Source organism: Pinus tabuliformis, chromosome 5_1 (assembly GCF_031772625.1).
Source record: "Pinus tabuliformis cultivar Carrire ecotype Pingquan chromosome 5_1, CPIR1, whole genome shotgun sequence".
Classification (NCBI taxonomy): Eukaryota; Viridiplantae; Streptophyta; class Pinopsida; order Pinales; family Pinaceae; genus Pinus; species Pinus tabuliformis.
The window spans coordinates 33,067,724-33,092,749 of NC_142305.1; positions in this window are offsets into that span (position 1 = coordinate 33,067,724).

Consider the following 25,026-nt stretch of genomic DNA (forward strand, 5'->3'; position numbering starts at 1 on the left):
TAATATATGAATGCCTTTATGATCCAAAAATCGGACTGTTTTGATGCACGGATCATGAGATATAAAAAGAATGGCTATAGGTGAGAGTGCATGATTTCCGAAATTTTATGAACCAATTTATCTTGAAATTGTCTGGGTTTGTATTAATGATATTCCTGTATTTTCCACAAAACACAAGAATTTAGTTCATAGCTTTTAAAAATATTATGGAAATCAATTTCTACACTGAAATTGTATGCCTTAAATGAGAAATAAAATAGAAAACATCCATCATGTGTAGCAATTCTTCCCCCTCTCTGAAAAATTAGCATGCCCTCATGCGATGCTAGAAAACAAATCGAGGTGGTTGCTACTATCTGTTGAATTCTATACTTGGTGTAAATCATGGAATAAGGGAGGTGTTGAGAATGAATAAGAATAGCAATGGATGATAAAGAATATGAATGATGTGGTCATAAGAAAGAAATGAAGGAACACTCCCCCACACTCGAAAATGATATGCTGCTGAAAAAGGGGAAGTGGTAAAGATGTGGAATGAAGGATGATAAATAATGCTCAAAATGGATTTTCATTAAATTCTCCTAAATTCGTAATAAATTAGAAAATTATGCTATTTTACCTCCAAAAAGAAAAAGGTGAAATGACATATATGGATTGGCAGTTGTTGAAGCTGAGTTGGTGCGGAAATTGATGCAAAAGGTGGAATCCAGGGAAGCACATCATGTCTGAAGAATTGTTCACGTTCGCGAGCTTCTTCTGTTAAGTGCAATAGTGTGGTCATGCTACGAATAGAATTTTGCCCATACTTGTTGTTCTCCTGTAAACAAAGCACTATTTTGCATACAATGTTCTTGAATCCATAGTGTTAGCGTTGAATACCAACAGATAAGATGCATGCAAAATTTCAATTAGAAAAACTTATGTATACATGCAATACTAATATGTTGTCAAATCAACAAGGTATGGCAAAGTGCAGTAATCATATCGCATGCAATCCCATAATGCATACATTCCCCCCTCCAATTGGAAAATGGGTTCCATAACCATAAAGCATAGGAAAGGGGTGGTGCTGACGGCAAGGCAATGGAATGAACAATATATCAGTAAATGAAGCAGAGTACACTTATCAATGATAGGACGGCGAGAGTTATGGTTATAATGAGAGCAAAGTGTGTAAAGATAGTTATGAATAAGAGATATGACGCTTTGGATTGATGATAGTTTATGTGAAACGAAAAAGGACAACAATATGCTAAAAAGATGTGTTGCTGACGGTATTCTAGCTGAAAATGATGTGATTGATCATAAAACAATTTCTCATGCATAAAGGTTCAAAACAGGGAAAAAGTTAAGGAAATAACTTCTCTGATAAAAAGAAAAAATAAGAAAAGGGTATTATAATAATAATTGACGATAAGATATAACTTCAATACCATAAGCAGAGCCGCAGCTGCCAGCAGGCATCCATAGCCTCGGCAGGGTTTCTTTTTAACCCATATGAGACAGGATCCTCAATTTAGAAATGGAGAGGTACAGTGTTGTTCTACAGAAGAGATCAGTGTGCTGGCGTGGTAACCAGATAATCATACTTCCATTCACTGGGATGTAGCAAAAGTGACCAGGTCGGCTCGTGATGAGACCTCCTGTTCCAAGGATAATTTGGCTATCCAATGGATCATAACCCTGGTGTGGTGGCCATAATGGGAATGTCACTTTGTTACAACCTTATGAACATGGTAGGCTGGCTCGTAATGAGACCCCCTATCCTCCATCTGCGAACAAAATGTTGTTGTTATTACATATTTTATGAGAAAATGAGGGAGGCTCAGTACTCCTTAAGAGCAGGGATGGTGGAAGAAGTTGAACATGTCAATAGAAAAAAAATATACCCATAATCTCATTTATTACAAACAGAGAAGATTATAACCAGGAAGGGTGGAACCAGCATGGTATTAAGATGATCAATCAATATCATGTTCAACAGAAAACAATGCAGTAAAGTAGTATATAAATAATTGTGTCCCTTTTTGAAAATAAGCTATCATCAAGGAGTTGTCCTGTTAAAGATCATAACGTGAATGATATTAACTCGCTTCAATAGAATCCATAATTCTTGTCCTTATAAAAGTAGTGTTCTTCATGCCATGAAAGGGAATCAGTAAAATGTGGTTGAGATGAACTAGGAGTAATCCTACAAGAGGAAGGAAAGGTTGCTCTCAAAAATATTCCCAAAGTGTTGCTCTTTTGAATGAACAACAAAAACACTCAAAAAAAGGGTTATTCCTTGTAGGGAACAACAAAGGAAATGCACACAAAAAAAAAGCAAAAATACACACCAAAAAGTGTGAAAATGGAAATGTCATTCCTTTGGAAAAAGGAACAACAAAAACTAAAGGTGTTGTTCCTTTAGAAAAGGAACAGCAAAAACGCAAGTGCTGTTCCTTTAAAAACACAAGTGTCGTTCCTTTGGAAAAGGAACAGCAAAAATGAAAAGTGCAGAAGTGTTGTTCCATTCGAAAAGGAACAGCGAAACGTGAAAGTGCAAAAGTGTTGTTCCATTTAGAAAGGAACAACAAAACGTGAAAGTGCAAAAGTGTTGTTCCATTCAGAAAGGAACAACAAAACGTGAAAGTGCAGAAGTGTTGTTCCATTCATAAAGGAACAGCACAACGTGAAAGTGCAGAAGTGTTGTTCCATTCAGAAAGGAACAACAAAACATGAAAGTGCAGAAGTGTTGTTCCATTTAGAAAGGAACAACAAAACGTGAAAGTGCAGAAGTGCTATTCCATTCAGAAAGGAAGAGAAAAATGGTCAAGAGCAAAGAAATACAGTAATATCGTCTAGGTAGACGGCTACTGTTCTATTAATTAACCCTTTAAAAGCTATATCCATCGCTCTTTGGAACGTCGCTCCTGCATTAATAAGTCCGAAAGGCATTTTCTGATATGCATATGTTCCCCACTTTGTTCTGAATGTGGTTTTGAGCTGGTCATCAGGATGAACCAAAACTTGGTTATATCCTGAGAAACCGTCTAGAAAGGACATTAATTCAGAGCCTGCTACTGATTGGAGTATCTGTTCCATAGTAGGTAATGGGAAATTATCTTTTAAGCTCGCCTTGTTCAAATTTCTGAAATCGATACAAATCCTAATGTCGCCATTTTTCTTTTTGACTGGCACCATATTGGAGACCCAGTTTGAGTGCCGAACGGGAAAAATAATCTTAGCTTTCAAGAGTTTGTTAAGTTTAGATTTTATTTGACTCTCTAAGTTCGGATGTATTTTCCTCAACTTCTGCTGAATTGGTTTCTGATCGGGAAGCATTGGAATGGTATGCTGGATGATGGATGTATCATATGTCTTTAAATCATCATATTTCCAAGCAAAAACCTGTTTATTTTTCCTTAACAGTCTAATGAATGCCTCCTTTTCTTCCAAGGAAAGTCCTAATCCTAAATTAATGTTTTGAGGAGTTTGCTCAGTGCCAAGGTTTATCAACTCAAACCTTAGGGTAGAACTTTGGAGCTTTGCATTAGTCATAGGTTTAAAACTGTCTTTATTATCATAAAGATCCTCAAGCTTCACCACAGCCTTAGGGATTGAATTTTCCTCAGGTTTACCTCTCATTTGAAGGTCATGCTCGTTTTCCTCACTGATTTGATCATCATAGGACTTTTCAGAAGTTAAGAACTGTAAAATGTCTTCATCATGGTTAAATACTCTCCAATTAGTGACATTGTCAGGAATTGATGGCCTAAAAAGCAATTCTACTGAAAATCTATCTAGGCTGTAGTCTTCGGAAGGTAGGAGCTTGGAAGCAACATTGGCTAGTAGGTCAGCTGCCGAATTTTGAGACCTGGGAATAGAAGAAATATTGAATGCCAAAAAGTGGGAGGTGAGTTCCTGTATCAGCGATTGATAATGTTTGAGATGGGTGGAAAGACAATGAATTGTATTCCTTACCTGTTTGATAATAATTTCAGAATCTCCAAACACTTTCAAATATTGGACCTTAAGGCCAATAGCTTTATATAGTCCTTTGACTAAGGCTTCATACTCTTCTGTGTCATTTGTGCATTAAAATTCTAACCTACAAGACAACATTGTTTTTTCCCCTTTTGGGCTAACCAAAATACATCCTGCTCCTGAGCCCTCACTAGATTTGAACCCATCGAACTATAACGACCAAAATAAAGAAGTATTAACAATTTTATTTACAGTTTTCTCAGTACCACTGAAACATCTTGACCTATCTGTTTGTGAAAAATTTTCAATATGAGATGTGAAATGGTTTACTGAGAAAGGGGATGGCTGGGCAACGAAGTTGCCAAAGAATGACTCTGATGAATAATTCCCCAAAATGTTGTTATTAAATGCTATTGGTTGGTTTTCTTCATATACTCAGTAACTGTATGGGTCATTTGTTTTTCCCGATCGATCCTTATTTGATTTGGCTTTCGCTTATAGGGAAGCCACATATGTGACCAATCAGTAGAAATATATCCATGTAGTTTCTCAGACCAATCCCTACTCAAGATTAAACCATAAAATTCAAGTATATCGGCTATTAGGATATCAATCCTTTGTACTATTCTGGGATCAGCAGATAACCTGATAGTTACGGAATTAATCTCTCCCAAAACCTGTACTTTAGTCCTGTCCAACTGTACAATATGAATAGCAGACTTCTAGGGTTCAATGTTCAGTTTGGAACAAACTGAAGCTGGCATTATGTTAGAAGATGCCCCTGAGTCAATCAAGCAGTTGTGCAGGTTTCTATTGTAGATCTCATAGGTTAGAAGGAAAGGTGGAGTATGAGAGTTTGATCTATCTCCTATTAGGACTGCATCAGTAGCTTCAACCATACCAGAAGGTGGTTGATCTGTATCGTTTGCAGCTTTAGCACTGGGAAGAGGTGAAGCAGGAACAACATTTAATTCTTTGAGAAGCAATTTACGCTGATGTTTTAATTTGGTAAGTTCAAACATGGTAATGTTTGCCTTAGTTTTCTTCATATCATCAACAATATTGTAATCCATTGAATCAGATACTACCAAAGTTTTAGATGTTGAAGGAATATTTGAGGTTGAAGGTTGGTTTTGAGGAACTGCTGTAGGTGGCTTCTTTGTAGATACTTTTTCCTTAGTTGTAGCAGCACCTGCACTTCTTTTCTTTGAAGTTGCCTGAACAGGTTTGGAGGTACTTTTACTCCTAGTAGTGACAGGAAACACTTCTTCTTCATTATCTGTATCGGAGTTAGGCAGTATGAAATCCCACATTCCATGACATTCAACAACTTCCTCTTCTTCATCAGTAGGTGTAGCTGTTTCTTCTTCTCCTTCTTCAAGATCCAAATCTGCATTTGATATAACATTTGGTGGTTTTGATTCAGTTTTCTTATAATTTCTAAAGGGTCTTTTGGTCGAGGTTTTAGCTACTTGTTTTTTGATTTCAACCATTTCGTTTGACAAAGTCTTGAGGACCTTTTGCAGACCCTCCATGTCATATGGATCTTTTGGGGTTTTCTTCTTTGAGTCATCTTTAAAAGAAACCTTTTTGGCTTTTCTATCTTCCAGAGCAGCTTTCTTTTCTAGAGCATTAATGCGTTTCTCCACAGCAAGTGCTTCTTTCATGTTTTCAGCTAAAGTAGGTTTCCCAGCCCTGTCTACAAAAATAACTATATTGGCAGGTAGGGAAGTTATATACCATTCACTTCGGATTTTCTCACTTGGTTTGGAGGCCATTGGGATATTATTCAAGAGTTTATTGAATCGAGCGTTAAATTCCTTAATTGGTTCCCTATGCTCTATCCTAAGATTGGAGAGATCATTTATTAGTGTAGCCAAAGACCTATCATCTCCATACTTAGTGAGAAAATGTTCTTGGCAAGTGTTCCAACTGGTAATAGAACCATAAGGTAAAGAAAAATACCAGGATCTTGCTGATCCTTGCAAAGTATAAGGGAAAACTCTAACAACAACATCTTGCTCTGTTACTCCCTTCAAGTTGACTGCCAACATGAAGTTATTAATATGTTCCTCAGCTTGTGTTCCATCATCTGGATTTAACTTGGGTAGCCATTTTTCAGGAGCATCAGGTAATGCATGTAATGGTGCAGGCATGTTGACTGCACCAGGCCATTTCCATGGATCTGCCATTATAACAGCAGTAGTAGATGATACTACTGTTGAAATTCCAAATGTCTGGGAAGGAAATGATGTTGCAAAGTGAGCAGGTTAGGATGTTAAAGTTCCTAATCCCTGATGAACAACAATATGTAATGGGGGAGTGGATGGTTGACTTTGCACAGGGGAAGATGAGATGGAGGATGTGGATGAAAGCTCTTCATTGTCAGATCCCTCAGTATATTTCTTCACCTTTTTCCTTTTGGGTAAAGAGAACTCAGTGGGTTCAATACTGAGCTTTTCGCTCTGAAGTTTGGTGAGAGGGTGAGGTAAATTGAACTGCGAAGTCGCACTGCTTTGTGATACCTCAGATTTTTGTGGTGAAATTGAGAAGCTCTGAAGTTTGTGGATAAGAGACTGGACTTTAGGGGATTCAAGACTTAATTGTTCTGGAGTATGATGGGTTTGAGCAGTGGTAGTTGATTCCTCTTCTTTTTGTTTGGATACTGGAGAACCAGCATGCAATTGGAAAGTACGAGGTGATACGGAGGGAGAATTACTCTTAGAATGGCCTGGAGATTTGGGTATGCTTGCCATTCACAGTTGGGGCCCTCCTTCTAGTGCCAAAAATGTTGATGCCTCGAAAATCGTTGTATCAACATTGGGGGATAACCACCCGGTCCGAACATTAATACAACTCCTTTTCCGTTTGGAATGGTGGCTCCGACTGGGGATAATGGGACCAGTTTCCCAGCAATGGATAAACGGGATGAATGAATGATTGGTTGACTAATCTAATGATAGTCGAATAACTTAATTTATCAGCGAAATAAAAGAACTATTACTAATCCTAGTAACTATTGTACTTTAAAGTGTAGCGCTTAATGATCTATGTTTATAAACAGGCATGTAGATGACTCTATTTAATAAACATAGACTTTTATTCATTCAATGATTACTTTGCTTAAATCGTTAAACAAAGGGATTAGCGCAATATTGCTACACTTATATATCATCGATACATATACGATCAAAGGAAAAGCATCCCATAAACATCCAATAGTGGAAGGAATAAAGAAATGCTGTTAAAACACATACATATATTTGATAATAGCAAAGGCAATCAAGTAACAATTCATATGAAAAGAATGAATTCAGACATAGATAATAGTACAATATGAGCTGCTATTCATTCCCAATATCAATCGCTATTTGAGATTCTTCTTCCAACGCAGAAATACTTTCAAACAAAGACAGTAGTGCACATTTGCATAAAAGCTTCCTTGTCAAAATTAGAATAACTGGTCCAGTTTTATAAAAGAATATGGCTGAAGTACAGTAGTACAACTTCAGTCTTTAAGTCAAGTATAAAACTTTACGACCCTTTCCAAAACAATGAAAGGGTCCATAAATACTTAATTAAGCTAACTATCTATGAAACTGAAATCCTAGCTAATTGGTATCAATTGATTTTGATCATATTTTCCTCAGCAAACTGGCAGTCGGCGGCATGAATCATCAAGTAGGCTGTTTGCCTTTAAACATGAGCTGACTTATCGCAAGCATCGACTCCACTTCGGGCGGTCTGTTGAGGTGAGAGTAAAGCTGGGCGGCATAGGTGGCATCCTGAATATCGGGGATAATATACCCGATTGCATCTGTAAGGCATTTGAGGGTGGCTCTTTGACTGTGTGGTTTTACCAAGATGAACCAATAGGTGTCCCATGTTAAACTCTTAATTCCAGCAATTAATCTCCCCTTTTCCTCTAGATCTGGATAACATGACTGCTCCAATGTTTTCATCGTTGTCAATTTTCCTGGAGTGCATTGGGAAATCATGTTTGACAAGTAGAGAGTATTATTAACCAATTCAACCAAATTGCTTGTAGTTGATTTGCACCTTGAAATTGCCCTCTCTGCTTTCATTAACTGGGACTACCATTCTGTAAACAATATATCTTTATGTGACTCTAAAATTCTTGGTAAATTCGCCGCTTGTCCCTGATCAGTATCTTGCCAGTCAAGAAATGCAGCTATCGTTTCTTCAGCTTGATCCAATTCCGCTCTAGCCTTTTCTGTTTTCTCACTTATTGATGCCGTCAATTCGCATAGTGGTTCCGCCTGGGCGATTTGTTGACATAGAAGCTTGATTTGGGATATTAATGTCGTATTTATTAGTAGTGCCTCTATTCTGAATTCAGTTATTTGTGGAACACCCTTTGTCTTCTCAAGCTGTGCTGATAGTTGAGCAATCTGCTCATCTTTTGTTTTCAGCATTTGCTCATTTGCTGCCCTTAGTTGTGCCAAGGCTTCAGACAATTCTTTTTGCTTCTGGATTGCGCCATGATCAATCCTTTGTTTCTCTGCCTACAATTTTTGAGTCAATTAATTATTTACTTGCTGTTGTGTCAACAATTGTTGTTCTGTCTGCTCGGCTTTCTGCTGTGCTTCTGTTAGCTGTGCCTGCAATAAAAAGATTTCCTGGTCTTTTGTTTTCAATAAAAGACTCACCTCTGATGCTTTGTCTATTGTTGCTGCCGAATAGGCTCCAGCATATTGTGATAGTTTTATTAAGTCATCAGAGGGGTCAAATTCCTCCTTCCAAACGACATTGCCCGTGGCCGTCTGTTCTGGGAAAAGGGAAGGTTGTTCAGTCCTTCTTCTCTTCCTTTGTCGTTTTACTACAGCTTTATGCCTTGGGCTATAGAAGACATCCAAGGGAGGAATCTCTTCTACTTTCAAAATGATTTGATCGGAGGGGTCCTTTGGTATTATTTATACTTCCTTTGAACTGGGTAGGCCGCTGGTTCCACTTGGAACGTGTTGTGAAGTGGTTTCCTATGTGTCTACTTCTTTCGAAGTTTCAGTGTCCTTTGAACATTCCAGACTGCTGATAATAGAATCAAATTGCTGCCATTCCTGGAGCAGTTTTGGATCAATATGAGTATCCACATTTACTTCTATGTTGCTATGCTTCTGCTCCTTAGTCTGGGTCTCCTCCCGCACTTTCTTCTGCTCTTTAGTCTGAGTTTCCTCCTGTGGTTTCTCTTGTTCTTTTGTTGTAACCGGAGGTTCCTTTGAATGTTGCCGTTCAGGCTCGCTTGATGCTGTTGTTGGGGTTGTTGCTAACAGATCTAGAGGCAGAGTTTGCAACCTCTGTTCTCTAAGTCTGTTGAATTCCACCAACCCTTCATCCTGATATTTCGTTCTGGATAATGACTTAACCTGCATTATTGACTTGGCTGAGGAGAACATGTCATCGAAAATATCTTCTTTATGATCAAACTTTGCCAATTTGGCCTGTTCAAGTGCATTATAGGCGACTTTGTTGGGATCAAATTGCCTATTAGGGAAAGTTGCTAGAGTTAATGATTTTATCTTTGTAGCTTCTTTCTCTGCATGTTTGAAGTCATGCAACGTGTAGACACCACATCTCAGAGGAAAAGAGGGTCAGACCTGCTTCTTATTTTTCTTGAGAGTCTGTGTAACTCCCTCAGCAATGATATGATAAGCTATTTCCCTCGCCAGCAATTTATCAAGTATGTACAAAGGAAGGACATGAGGTTCGGCTTGGCTACCAAAAACTCTTATATAAGAGAACTTTTCCTCCCCGAACCATCTTCCTATTGATGTTAAATCAATCTCGGCTTGGTAGGAAATCTTGGGAGCAGGTTTATCAAAAATAGAGTAATGAATGGGTAGCATAAAGCCATTGCAGCCTTGGTATAAATGGTGCTTATAAGAGGATTTCCACAATTTCTGATGGTATATGTGAATAGGCATGGGGTCTTGAGATGTCCACCTCCAGCCGAGCACGGGAAATTCAGAATTAAAACACAGGGTATCTAGAATATAGGCACTCTAATAGAACGGGGGAATTAACCTTTCAGTAATGCGGGTCTTGTTTCTAAAATAAAGAACAGTTGTTGCTAGTTTATCTGACAGTATATTTGCCCAATCCATTATTTCACTGTTACACACCGCTTCCATCAAGGGAACCATTTCTATAGTGAAATTAGAGGAGTCGTACAACCCCCACAATCTACACATCATTATCTCAGTATAACAATAAGGATAACATAGGGAATCAACAGAGTACTTACCGGAAGATGCATGCTTGTGTTTTTCCGGATTTTGTCTCCAATCCCGGGTGGGTTCGGATTCAATTTCGTTCTCTTTTTGGAATTTCTCCAAAAACGCCTTGTTGTACTTCTTCTCTGGCTCGGGAAAATGATACATTTTCCTTAAATCATTAGCCTTGAATGAACCGAAGATTCTCCCATCTCTGGTGCAGAAAGTTCTGTCTGTGATTGGGATTTCCTCAATTGCCCACCTCACTACATCCGTATATGGGAGAATTTTTTCCCGAGCTGCTATCTGATGAAGGAAGGAGTCGGCTAAGTCCTTTAAAGTACCATTAGATTTCCGGGTCGCATCTGCAGTGGCTTGTACTGCTGTTACTTCAAGTTCTTCAGCCTCAATCAAATTATAGGTACTTTGCCAACTAGTTTTGCCGAGACTAGAACATGTAGTATCAGATATCAATCCTTTCTTTTTATTTGTTGGATCAGCGACGGCTTGTCCTGTGGCTGGCACAGTGGAAGCGACTATGGTTTTCTTAGACTTCTTCCCCATTCTGCTTGAGTTTTCTGCTTTGGAAGAATTCTACAGAAGAGTGAAAATAAGCGTAACACAGAGAATTGGTAGTGAAAATCAAATATGAGCGAGATATATTGATCAATGCGTGATAAGGGATTAACTTTAAAGTGGCCGCGGATACAATCTATGAGAATATTTTAGGACTTACTATTACATTAAATGGTCATTTAAAACCTACCAATCCTTTAAATGCCCATCATATCATTAATCGGCCAAATGATTTGTTTAAGCATGCCTTGGATGTTTTGGCGGTTGAGCACAGGTAAATCACTGTTCGACAGATAAGGTCTTTAATGTAATATCCCTCTGTTTTAACGGCTTTTTGGAAGTTTGCGCTTTTGGCTTTATCGCAATCGGGCGTCGAGGAAAAATTAAATCCTTATATTGACACCTTTAGAAATCCCTGATCGCCGATAGCGATATCGCATCGCATCGGGAGCATGGGTACTTTACGAACGCATGGATAGTATATCGCCGATCGCCGATAGCGATACCGAATCGCATCGGGTGTATTACTTGGGGTGCTTTAAAAACATGCATAGTATATCGCCGATCGCCGATAACGATATCGCATCGCATCGGAGCAAAAGGAACTTTATCGCATTGGGGAAAACCAATGGGCCTTTAAAGTATGCCTCCTATGTCATTGCGATATGCGATCTTGTGATCGCTTTATCGCAATGATAAAAGATTGATTATTTATATTATAAGGCCAAAATTGGTTTGTCCAAAAGGTTTTTTATAATGTTTTCATTTTGTTTTCGGACCTTTTTTGAATAATACAATGTTGATACCAATCAAAACTAAAAGGGACCCATTTCATATGATATTTTTTTTTGAATAAAAATGATATGAAATGGGGGGTTGTTGTAGAGCACAACAATTGGCGATTCGATGGAAGAAACAGTTATCTCTGAAAAGTATGGAAATACTTAAACTTTTTCAAAATAGAGTTCTCATTAAAGGGGAAAATTCTAATATAACTAGGTATATATGCATTCTAAATAAAATGAATCTATCTTTGTTAATTTCCTCTCTTGTTTAAAATTAGATACATTCTAAGTTTTAAATTGGCCTTTATTGGTTTATAATGATAAAACAGAGAACCTTTCCAAATCAGCTTTTAGAATTGACTCCTTTTTCATAGGTAGAGCCTCTACTGCTAGCAAACGTTCATAGTTTCGACAGGGATACCTTTAAACCATATTATTGTCCATTGTCCCATCCATTTAAGAGTGTGATTAACAGAATGAATTCAAAACATGTTTTCATATTTTGTATCTCCCTTCTTTTTCTCTTATTGCTAAGATAAAAAGCCATTGTCCTGGTTTGGTGGCCATCTATTGACAATGCCATTCACTGGTAGTAATCTAACCGAACAAGCTGGCTCGTGATGAGACCCCTTGTCTTATAATTCTAAGCCATCACCCTGTTTTGGTATGCAGTATTGGTAATGTTAGTTAAACTATTTCCCTATGAGCATGGTAAGCAGGCTTGTAATAAGACCTCTTATCTTTAATATCAGATATTTTAGAATTACACTCTGAGTAACCATAAACTTTGGTGAATGGGATGGACAATTTTCTCCTTAAGAGTAAATGGATGACAAGGTAAGAGTTAAAGATGCTGAAGTTGGATTAGTTTCTGTTTTGATATTGATAACCTTTTTGTGACCAATCAGAAAACATAAAATGATTTACAATATTTATAAACTTTGAGAAGGGTTCACAAAAATTGAAGTGTGGTTTTGGAATGCAATTATACCTAGTTTCCTAGAAATTATCCATCTTGTGTAAGACTTCTACTATTCTAAAAGTAAATATCATCACTACTTCTGTTGAGCAACTTTTAAGTACAGCAAAGGTCAATGGAAGATACCTTACAAGTTTATTTTCTAATGGTCCTACAAACTACAAAACTCTATTAAACTAAAAAGGAGAAGGGGTTACCTCCTCAATTAAAGAATTTCTTTAAGATAATGCCATTAATAGGGAGAGAATCTCTCAAACCTGATAAATCTTGTAATATGAAGGTCGAATGGCCTATCTTCTCATAGATTTGAAATGGCCCAAGCCACATCTTCTGGAACTTGGTGTTTTTTCTCTTGTCCTCATGCGCTTTGTCCCATTTTAGAACTAAATCACTGACTTGAAATTGTTTTGAACTGGATGAGACTGAATCAAAGGATGACTTGATGATTTGCTGATGTTTTGCATGAATAACCTTGCCTTTTTCCCTTTCCTCTTCTAATTTTATAATTTGGTCATGTCTAAGTTGAATAGAAGAAGAAGGGCTTTCCTCAATAAACTGAACTAGGGCTAAGGAAGGAAGGACAAGATTTGTTGGTAACACTGCTTCTTTTCCATACACAAGGTTGAACGGAGAAGAACCTATGGAAGCTTTCTGTGTTATCCTATCAGCCCATAGTGCAAATATTAAGGATTTGTGCCATGTTTTATGGTTATGTTCGATAGTTCGCTTAATAATTTTAATCAGATTTTTATTTGTAGACTCTACTAAACCATTACCCTGAGGATAGTAGTTAGCAGAATATTTTAATTTAGATCCTCTTTTAATAGCGAAATCAAACATAACATTGCCTGAGAAGTAATATGCATTATCAAAAACAAGAGCATTTGGGACACCAAACCTGGTAATGATGAATTGATCTATGAATTCAATGATTGCCTCAGAATTTGTTGTCTTCAAAGGAATTGCTTCAACCCACTTAGTAAAATAATCAGTAGCAGTAAGGATATACTTATGCTGTTTTTAAGAATGCGGAGTAATTTCCCCAATGATGTCCAATCCCCATTGCTCAAATGGCTGTTCAATGTTGACCGGTTGCAAAGGAAAAGCTGATTTTCTTTGTCTTCCACTAGAAGTTTGACAATTTCGGCATTTCCTTACATATTCATGAGCATCTCTAAACAGAGTGGGCCAATAATATCCAGCATGAATGATTTTATGGGCTGTTGTGTCAGCTCCAAAATGTCCTCCTGCTGGTCCATCATGTAATTCCTGCAAAACCTTTTAGGCTTCAGGTTTTTCTAAGCATCTTAATAAGATTGAATCATAATTTTTCCTAAAAAGCACATCATCAATAACTTGTGAAATTTTTTGCTTTCAATCTAATGGCCCTTTTGTTTTTGTAAGACAAGTTAGGAGGTGCATATCCATTTTTCAAATAAAAGATTAAGTCAGCATATTGTGACTCAGAATCAGTAATACTTATCTGGTTGATTTCTTTGATTTGATCTGTATCACCTGATTCTGGAATGTTGGATGCTCCTGCCAATAACCTGCAAAAACCTTGGCCTCTAACAATCTTTGCTGGTTTAATTTCTAAGTCATATTCTTGAAGTGTTGTAACCCAATTTGCCCTTTTTTCACCTAGTTCCCTTTGGATCAACAGTTGCCTTACTGCAAGAAAAGGAACTATAACTTTTGTGTGGGCTTTTAAAAGGAAGGGTCTGTAATGTTTGACAGCTTTATATACAGCAAAGGCTTGTTTTTCTACTTCGGAGTAATTCAATTCAGCACCCTGAAGATTTGAACTATAAAATGAAATGGGTGCTTCCAAATTGTGATCATTAAGTTGTGTGAGTACTGCTGCATAAGACAAATCGGATGCGATAGTATAAGTATGAAATGATTAGAAAAATTAGGAGTATTTAAGGTTGGGGCATTGATTATTGATTGTTTTATTAAATCAAATGCTTCCTTTTCTGCTGATCCCCACTTAAAGACTGAATTTTTCTTAATCATAGTTTGAAGTGGCAAAATGATTTGAGAAAAGTCTGGAACAAATCTTTTGACAAAATTGATTTGGCCTAAAAATGACTGCATGGATTTTTTATTATGAGGGAAAGGGATTTCAGAGATTTCTTTGATCTTGTCAGGATCAATATAAATGCCATATTTAGACACAATAAAGCCTAAGAGCTTTCCTTGGTCAAGAGTGAAGAAATATTTTTTATGGTTAAGAGAAATACCATATCTTTTGCAACGTTGAAAGATTTGATTTAAATCATGCAAATGATTGGACTTCTCCTTAGAAAATACAGTAATATCGTCTAGGTAGATGACTACTGTTCTATTAATTAACCCTTTAAAAGCTATATCCATCGCTCTTTGGAACGTCACTCCTGCATTAATAAGTCCGAAAGGAATTTTCTGATACGCATATGTTCCCCATTTTGTTCTGAATGTGGTTTTGAGCTGGTCATCAGGATGAACCAAAACTTGGTTATATCCTGAGAAACTGTCTAGAAAGGACATTAATTCATAGCCTGCTACTAATTGGAGTATCTGTTCCATAGTAGGCAATGGGAAATTATCTTTTAAGCTCGACTTGTTCAAATTTCTGAAATCGATACAAATCCTAATGTCGCCATTTTTCTTTCTGACTGGCACCATATTGGAGACCCAGTTTGAGTGCCGAACGGGAAAAATAATCTTAGCTTTCAAGAGTTTGTTAAGTTCAGATTTTATTTGACTCTCTGTGTTCGGATGTATTTTCCTCAACTTCTGCTAAATTGGTTTCTGATTGGGAAGCATTAGAATGGTATGCCGGATGATGGATGTATCATATGTCTTTAAATCATCATATTTCCAAGAAAAAACCTGTTTATTTTTCCTTAACATTCTAATGAATGCCTCCTTTTCTTCCAAGGAAAGTCCTAATCCTAAATTAATGTTTTGAGGAGTTTGCTTAGTGCCAAGGTTTATCAACTCAAACCTTAGGGTAGAACTTTGGAGCTTTGCATTAGTCACAGGTTTAAACCTGTCTTTAATATCATAAAGATCCTCAAGCTTCACCACAGGCTTAGGGATTGAATTTTCCTCAGGTTTACCTCTCATTTGAAGGTCATGCTCGTTTTCCTCGATGATTTGATCATCATAGGACTTTTCGGAAGTTAAGAACTGTAAAATGTCTTCATCATGGTTAAATACTCTCCAATTAATGACATTGTCAGGAATTGATGGCCTAAAAAGAAATTCTATTGAAAATCTATCTGGGCTGTAGTCTTCGGAAGGTAGGAGCTTGGAAGCAACATTGGCTAGTAGGTCAGCTGCCGAATTTTGAGACCTGGGAATAGAAGAAATATTGAATGCCAAAAAGTGGGAGGTGAGTTCCTGTATCGGCGATTGATAATGTTTGAGATGGGTGGAAAGACAATGAATTGTATTCCTTACCTGTTTCATAATAATTTCAGAATCTCCAAACACTTTCAAATATTGGACCTTAAGGCCAATAGCTTTATATAGTCCTTGGACTAAGGCTTCATACTCTGCTGTGTTATTTGTGCATTCAAATTCTAACCTACAAGACAGCATTGTTTTTTCCCCTTGTGGGCTAACCAAAATACATCCTGCTCCTGAGCCCTCACTAGATTTGGACCCATCGAAATATAACGACCAAAATAAAGAAGTATTAACAATTTTATTTAGAGTTTTCTTAGTACCATTGAAACATCTTGACCTATCTGTTTGTGAAAAATTTTCAATCTGAGATGCAAAATGGTTTACTGAGAAAGGGGATGGCTGGGCAGCGAAGTTGCCAAACAATGACTCTGATGAATAATTCCCCAAAATGTTGTTATTAAATGCTATTGGTTGGTTTTCTTGCTCAAACTCAGTAACTGTATGCGTCATATGTTTTTCCCGATCGATCCTTATTTGATTTGGCTTTCCCTTATAGGGAACCCACATATGTGACCAATCAGTAGAAATATACCCATGTAGTTTCTCAGACCAATCCCTACTCAAGATTAAACCATAAAATTCGGGTATATCGGCTATTAGGATATCAATCCTTTGTACTATTCTGGGATCAGCAGATAACCTGATAGTTACGGAATTAATCTCTCCCAAAACCTGTACTTTAGTCCTGTCCAATTGTACAATATGAATAGCAGACTTCTGGGGTTCAATGTTCAGTTTGGAACAAAGTAAAGCTGGCATTATGTTAGAAGATGCCCCTGAGTCAATCAAGAAGTTGTGCATGTTTCTATTGTAGATATCATAGGTTAGAAGGAAAGGTGGAGTATGATAGTTTGATCTATCTCCTATTAGGATTGCATCAGTAGCTTCAACCATACCAGAAGGTGGTTGACCTGTATCGTTTGCAGCTTTAGCACTGGGAAGAGGTGAAGTAGGAACAGCATTTAATTCTCTCAGAAGCAATTTCTGCTGATGTTTTAATTTGGTAAGTTCAAACATGGTAATGTTTGCCTTAGTTTTTTTCATATCATCAACAATATTGTAATCCATTGAATCAGATACTACCAAAGTTTTAGATGTTGAAGGAATATTTGAGGTTGAAGGTTGGTTTTGAGGAACTGCTGCAGGTGGCTTCTTTGTAGATACTTTTTCCTTTGTTGTAGCAGCACCTGCACTCCTTTTCTTTGAAGTTGCCTGAACAGGTTCGGAGGTACTTTTACTCCTAGTAGTGACAGGAAACGCTTCTTCTTCATTATCTGTATCAGAGTTAGGCAGTATGAAATCCCACATTCCATGACATTCAACAACTTCCTCTTCTTCATCAGTAGGTGTAGTTGTTTCTTCTTCTCCTTCTTCAAGATCCAGATCTACATTTGATATAACATTTGGTGGTTTTGATTCAGTTTTCTTATAATTTCTAAAGGGTCTTGTGGTCGAGGGTTCAGCTACTTATTTTTTGATTTCAACCATTTCGTTTGACAAAGTCTTGAGGACCTTTTACAGACACTCCATGTCATATGGATCTTTTGGGGTTTTCTTCTTTGAGTCATCTTTAAAAGAAACTTTTTTGGCTTTCCTGTCTTCCAGAGCAGCTTTCTTTTCTAGAGCATTAATGCGTTTCTCCACAGCAAGTGCTTCTTTCATGTTTTCAGCTAAAGTAGGTTTCCCAGCCCTGTCTACAAAAATAGCTATATTGGTAGGTAGGGCAGTTATATACCATTCACTTCGGATTTGCTCACTTGATTTGGAGGCCGTTGGGATTTTCTTCAAGAGTTTATTGAATCGAGCATTAAATTCCTTAATTGGTTCCCTATGCTCTATCCTAAGATTGGAGAGATCATTTATTAGTGTAGCCAAAGACCTATCATCTCCATACTTACTGAGAAACTGTTCTTGGCAAGTGTTCCAACTCGTAATAGAACCAGAAGGTAAAGAAAAATACCAGGATCCTACTGATCCTTGCAAAGTATAAGGGAAAAGGCTAACAACAACATCTTGCTCTGTTACTCCCTTCAAGTTGACTACCAACATGAAGTTATTAATATGTTCCTCAGCTTGCATTCCATCATCTGGGTTAAACTTGGGTAGCCATTTTTCAGGAGCATCAGGTAATGCATGTAATGGTGCAGGCATGTTGACTACACCAGGCCTGGTCCATGGATCTGCCATTATAACAGCAGTAGTAGATGAAACTACTGTTGAAATTCCAAATGTCTAGGAAGGAAATGATGTTGAGGAGTGAGCAGGTTGGGATGTTAAAGTTCCTAATCCCTTATGAACAACAATATGTAATGGGGGAGTGGATGGTTGACTTCGCACAGGGGAAGATGAGATGGAGGATGTGGATAAAAGCTCTTCACTGTCAGATCCCTCAGTATATTTCTTCGCCTTTTTCCTTTTGGGTAAATGGAACTCAGTGGGTTCAATACTGAGCTTTTCGCTCTGAAGTCTGGTGAGAGGGTGAGGTAAATTAAACTGCGAAGTGGCATTGCTTTATGATACCTCAGATTTCTGTGGTGAAATCGAGAATCTCTAAAGTTTGTGGATAAGAGATTGGACTTTAGGGGATTCAAGACTTAATTGTTCTGGAGTATGATTGGTTTGAGTAGTAGTAGTTGATTCCTCTTCTTCTTGTTTGGATACTGGAGAACCAACATACAATTGGGAAGTACCAGGTGATACGGAGGGAGAATTACTCTTAGAATGGCCTGCAGATTTGGGTTTGCTTGCCATTCACAGTTGGGGCCCTCCTTCTAGTGCCAAAAATGTTGATGCCCCGAAAATCGTTGTATCAACATTGGGGGATAACCACCCGGTCTGGACCTTAATACAGCTCCTTTTCCGTTTGGAATGGTGGCTCCGACTGGGGATAATGGGACCAGTTTCCCAGCAATGGATAAACGGGATGAATGAATGATTGGTTGACTAATATAATGATAGGTGAATAACTTAATTTATCAGCGAAATAAAAGAACTATTGCTAATCCCGAGAACTATTGTACTTTAAAGTGTAGCACTTAATGATCTATGTTTATAAACAGGCATGTAGATGACTCTATTTAATAAACATAGACTTTTATTCATTCAAGGATTACTTTGCTTAAATCGTTAAACAAAGGGATTAGCGCAATATTGCTACACTTATATATCATCGATACATATACGATCAAAGGAAAAGCATCCCATAAACATCCAATAGTGGAAGGAATAATGAAATTTTGTTAAAACACATACATATATCGATAATAGCAAAGGCAATCAAATAACAATTCATATGAAAAGAATGAATTCAGACATAGATAATAGTACCATATGAGCTGCTAGTCATTCCCAATATCAATCGCTATTTGAAATTCTTCTTCCAACGTAGAAATACTTTCAAACAAAGACAGTAGTGCACATTTGCATAAAAGCTTCCTTGTCAAAATTAGAATAACTAGTCCAGTTTTATAAAAGAATATGGCTGAAGTACAGTAGTGCAACTTCAGTCTTTAAGTCAAGTATAAAACTTTACGACCCTTTCCAAAACAATGAAAGGGTCTATAAATACTTAATTAAGCTAACTATCTATGAAACTGAAATTCTACTTAATTGGTATCAATTGATTTTTATCATATTTTCCTCAGCAACCTTGCAGTCGGCGGCATGAATCATCAAGTAGGTTGTTTTTCTTTAAACCTGAGCTGACTTATCGCAAGAATCGGCTCCACTTCGGGCGGTCTGTTGAGGCGAGAGCTAAGCTGGACGGCATAGGTGGCATCCTGAATATCGGGGATAATATACCCGATTGCATCTGTAAGGCATTTGAGGGCGGCTCTTTGACTGTGTGGTTTTACCAAGAAGAACCAATAGGTGAGCCATGTTAAACTCTTAATTCCAGCAATTAATCTCCCATTTTCCTCTAGATCTGGATAACATGACTGCTCCAATGTTTTCATCGCTGTCAATTTTCCTAGAGTGCATTGGGAAATCATGTTTGACAAGTAGAGAGTATTATTAACCAATTCAACAAAATTACTTGTAGTTGATTTGCACCTTGAAATTGCCCTCTCTGCTTTCATTAACTGGGACTGCCATTCTGTAAACAATATATCTTTATGTGACTCTAAAATTCTTGGTAAATTCGCCGCTTGTCCCTGATCAGTATCTTGCCAGTCAAGAAATGCAGCTTTCGTTTCTTTATCTTGATCCAATTCCGCTCTAGCCTTTTCTGTTTTCTCACTTATTGATGTCGTCAATTCACATAGTGGTTCTGCCTGGGCGATTTTTTGACATAGAAGCTTGATTTGGGCTATTAATGCCGTATTTATCTTTAGTGCCTCTACTCTGAATTCAGTTATTTGTGGAACACCCTTTGTCTTCTCAAGTTGTGATGATAGTTGAGCAATCTGCTCATCTTTTGTTTTCAGCATTTGCTCATTTGCTGCCCTTAGTTGTGCCAAGGCTTCAGACATTTCTTTTTGCTTCTCGATTGCACTGTGATCAATCCTTTGTTTCTCTGCCTGCAATTGTTGAGTCAATTGATTATTTACTTGCTGTTGTGTCAACAATTGCTGTTCTGCCTGCTCTGCTTTCTGTTGTGCTTCTGTTAGCTGTGCCTGCAATAAAAAGATTTCCTGGTCTTTTGTTTTCAATAAAAGACTCACCTCTGATGCTTTGTCTATTGTTGCTGCCGAATAGGCTCCATCATATTGTGATAGTTTTGTTAAGTCATCAAAGGGGTCAAATTCCTCCTTCCAAACCACATTGCCCATGACCGTCTGTTCTGGGAAAAGGGAAGGTTGATCAGTCCTTCTTCTCTTCCTCTATCATTTTACTACAACTTTATGCCTTGGGCTATAGAAGACATCCAAGGGAGGAATCTCTTCTACTTGCAAAATGATTTCATCGGAGGGGTCCTTTGGTATTATTTCTACTTCCTTTGAACTGGGTAGGCCGCTGGTTCCACTTGGAACGTGTTGTGAAGTGGTTTCCTGTGTGTCTGCTGCTTTCGAAGTTTTAGTGTCCTTTGAACATTCCAGACTGCTGATAATAGAATCAAATTGCTGCCATTCCTGGAGCAGTTTTGGATCAATATGAGTATCCACATTTACTTCTATGTTACTCTGCTTCTGCTCCTTAGTCTGGGTCTCCTCCCGCACTTTCTCCGGCTCTTTAGTCTGAGTTTCCTCCTGTGGTTTCTCTTGTTCTTTTGTTGTAACCGGAGGTTCCTTTGAATGTTGTCGTTCAGGCTCGCTTGATGCTGTTGTTGGGGTTGTTGCTAACAGATCTAGAGGCAGAGTTTGCAACCTCTGTTCTCTAAGTCTGTTGAATTCAACCAACCCTTCATCCTGATATTTCATTCTGGCTAATGACTTAACCTGCATTATTGACTCAGCTGAGGAGAACAGGTCATCGAACATATCTTCTTTATGATCAAACTTTGCCACTTTGGCCTATTCAAGTGCATTATAGGCAACTTTGTTGGGATCAAATTTCCTATTAGGGAGAGTTGCTAGAGTTAATGATTTTATCTTTGTAGCTTCTTTCTCTGCATGTTTGAAGTCATGCAACGTGTAGACACCACATCTCAGAGGAAAAGAGGGCTAGACCTGCTTCTTATTTTTCTTGAGAGTCTGTGTAACTCCCTCAGCAATGATCTGATAAGCTATTTGCTTCGCCAGCAATTTATCAGGTATGTACAAAGGAAGGACATGAGGTTCGGCTTGGCTACCAAAAACTCTTATATAAGAGAACTTTTCCTCCCCGAACCATCTTCCTATTGATGTTAAATCAATCCCGGCTTGGTAGGAAATCTTGGGAGCAGGTTTATCAAAAATAGAGTAATGAATGGGTAGCATAAAGCCATTGCAGACTTGGTATAAATGGTGCTTATAAGAGGATTTCCACAATTTCTGATGGTATATGTGAATAGGAATGGGGTCTTGTGATGTCCACCTCCAGCCGAGCATGGGAAATTCAGAATTAAAACACAGGGTATCTAGAATATAGGCACTATAGTAGAACGGGGGAATTAACCTTTCAGTAATGCGGGTCTTGTTTCTAAAATCAAGAACAGCTGTTGCTAGTTTATCTGACAGTATAGTTGCCCAATCCATTATTTCACTATTACACGTCGCTTCCATCAAGGGAACCATTTCTATAGTGAAATTAGAGGAGTCGTGCAACCCCCACAATCTACACATCATTATCTCAGCATAACAATAAGGAGAACATAGGGAATCAACAGAGTACTTACCAAAAGATTCATGCTTGTGTTTTGCCGGATTTTGTCTCCAGTCCCGATGGGTTCGGATTCAATTTTGTTCTCTTTTCAGAATTTCTCCAAAAACACCTTGTTGTACTTCTTCTCTGGCTCGGGCAAATGATACATTTGCCTTAAATCATCAGCCTTGAATGAACCGAAGATTCTCCCATCTCTGGTGCAGAAATTTCTATTTGTGATTGGGATTTCCTCAATTGCCCACCTCACTACATCCGTATATGGGAGAATTTGTTCCCGAGCTGCTATCCGATGAAGGAAGGAGTTGGCTAAGTCCTTTAAAGTACCATCAGATTTCCGGGTCGCATCTGCAGTGGCTTGTACTGTTGTTACTTCAGGTTCTTCGGCCTCAATCAAATTATAGGTACTTTGCCAAGTAGTTTTGCTGAGACCAGAACATGTAGTATCAGATATCAATCCTTTCTTTTTATTTGTTGGATCAGTGACGGCTTGTCCTGTGGCTGGCACAGTGGAAGTGACTGTGGTTTTCTTAGACTTCTTCCCCATTCTGCTTGAGTTTTCTGCTTTGGAAGAATTCTGCACAGGAGTGAAAATAAGTGTAACACAAAGAATTGGTAGTGAAAATCAAATATGAGCGAGATATATTGATCAATGTGTGATAAGGGATTAACTTTAAAGTGGCCGCGGATACAATCTATGAGAAGATTTTAGGACTTACTATTACATTAAATGGCCGTTTAAAACCTGCCAATCCTTTAAATGCCCATCATATCATTAATCGGCCGAATGATTTGTTTAAGCGTGCCTTGGATGTTTTGGTGGTTGAGCGCAGGTAAATCACTATTCGACAGATAAAGTCTTTAATGTAATATCCCTTTGTTTTAATTACTTTTTGGAAGTTTGCGCTTTTGGCTTTATTGCAATCGCGCATCTGGGAAAACTTAAATCCTTATATTGACACCTTTAGAAATCCCCGATCGCCGATAGCGATATCACATCGCATCGGTACTTTACGAATGCATGGATAGTATATCGCTGATCGCCGATAGCGATATCGCATCGCATCGCGTGTATTACTTGGGGTACTTTAAAAACATGCATAGTATATCGCCGATCGCCGATAGCGATATCGCATCGCATCGGAGCGAAAGGAACTTTATCGCATTAGGGAAAACCAATGGGCCTTTAAAGTATGCCTCCTATGTCATTGCGTATGCGATCTTGCGATCGCTTTATCGCAATGATAAAAGATTGATTATTTATATTATAAGGCAAAAATTGGTTTTTCCAAAAGGTTTTTTATAATGTTTTCATTTTGTTTTCAGACCTTTTTTGAATAATACAATGTTGATACCAATCAAAACTAAAAGGGACCCATTTCATATGATATTTTTTTTTGAATAAAAATGATATGAAATGGGGGGTTGTTGTAGAGCACAACAAACTGTTAATTTCCAAACTTGGACTGAATTGATTCATTCTAACATTAGGAAGAGGAGCTTTAGGCACAAACTATAATTCATGTTGTATTCTCTGCTTATGAGTAAGATGTTTGGCTTTACATAGAACTGGAATAGTTTCTATCTCTTTGATCAAACTATCTTTAAGCTAAGACTCATAACCTGAACAAGCATCATGTTGAGTGTTATGTTGTTCCTTTACACACATGATTACAAACCTCTTATTTGAACTTATTAATCGCTTCATGTGATTCGCAACAACTAAAGCCAAGTGATTTTTATTTTTATGTGCCCTGACAATAAATTCAACCCCATCTTTCTTAAGGTGATATTTATGTTCTCTCCTACAAAATACTGCATCACAATCATAAAGATAAGGACTTCCTAAGACAACTCCACATATGTCTACTGGAACCACATCTAATTCCACTTCATCAATGTAATTAGCTATAATGGAAAATCTTAATTGACACTGTTTGGTGACTTTTATCTGAGTTGATTTATTTAGCCGCTAATGGGTAAGGTCTCGGATGATTCTGTGTTTCCAAACCCAAATTCTTAACTAAATATTCAGATATTAAATTCACTTGTGATCCACTATCAAACATTGTATCTATCTTTGTATGCTTAGAAGTTATCCTTAATTTAAACAAGTAAACTCTTTTATCCTCATTTGAAGGATTTATGTTTGATGAAGATGCAGTAGTTTTCGAACTTGAACTAGTGTCAGAAGTTTTACCTGTCGTAACCATAGTGGTTATCCTCCTTTCATCACCTGAATCTAAACCTATATCTTGCTGGACTGCTGCAATTGCCTTCTTTACATCCTTCTCCTTAAGGAACTTTTTGGGCTTAAGTTCTAGATGAAGTTTCCAACACTTCGATTCATCATGACTGATTCTCTGGCAATGAGAACAAGTAGGTATTTCCTTTTGAGCTATCGTTGATTTATTTCACTTTGAATTGTTCTTCCCCTTACTGTCATTGGAATATTTGATTTCCAACTCTTTGGATGACTACAATGAAAACTCGAATGGTCTGCGACCTGATTCAATATGTATGGCCTGAACACACACTTTAGCAAAATCATCAGGATTAAACATCAATAATCTATGCTGCAAATATGAATGTAAATTGTCGATGTATTTTAACAAAGTTTCACGTGTATCCAATGAAATACCAAGCACGAATGTTTTGTTTCTCAACTCCTGAGTAAACTCATGAACACTCTGCCCTTTACCTTGCCTTAGATGCTACCAATCAATAACAGATTGCTGCATGCATCCTAAAGGATAGAATTGTTTCCTAAGAGCTTTTAAAAACTTAGACCATG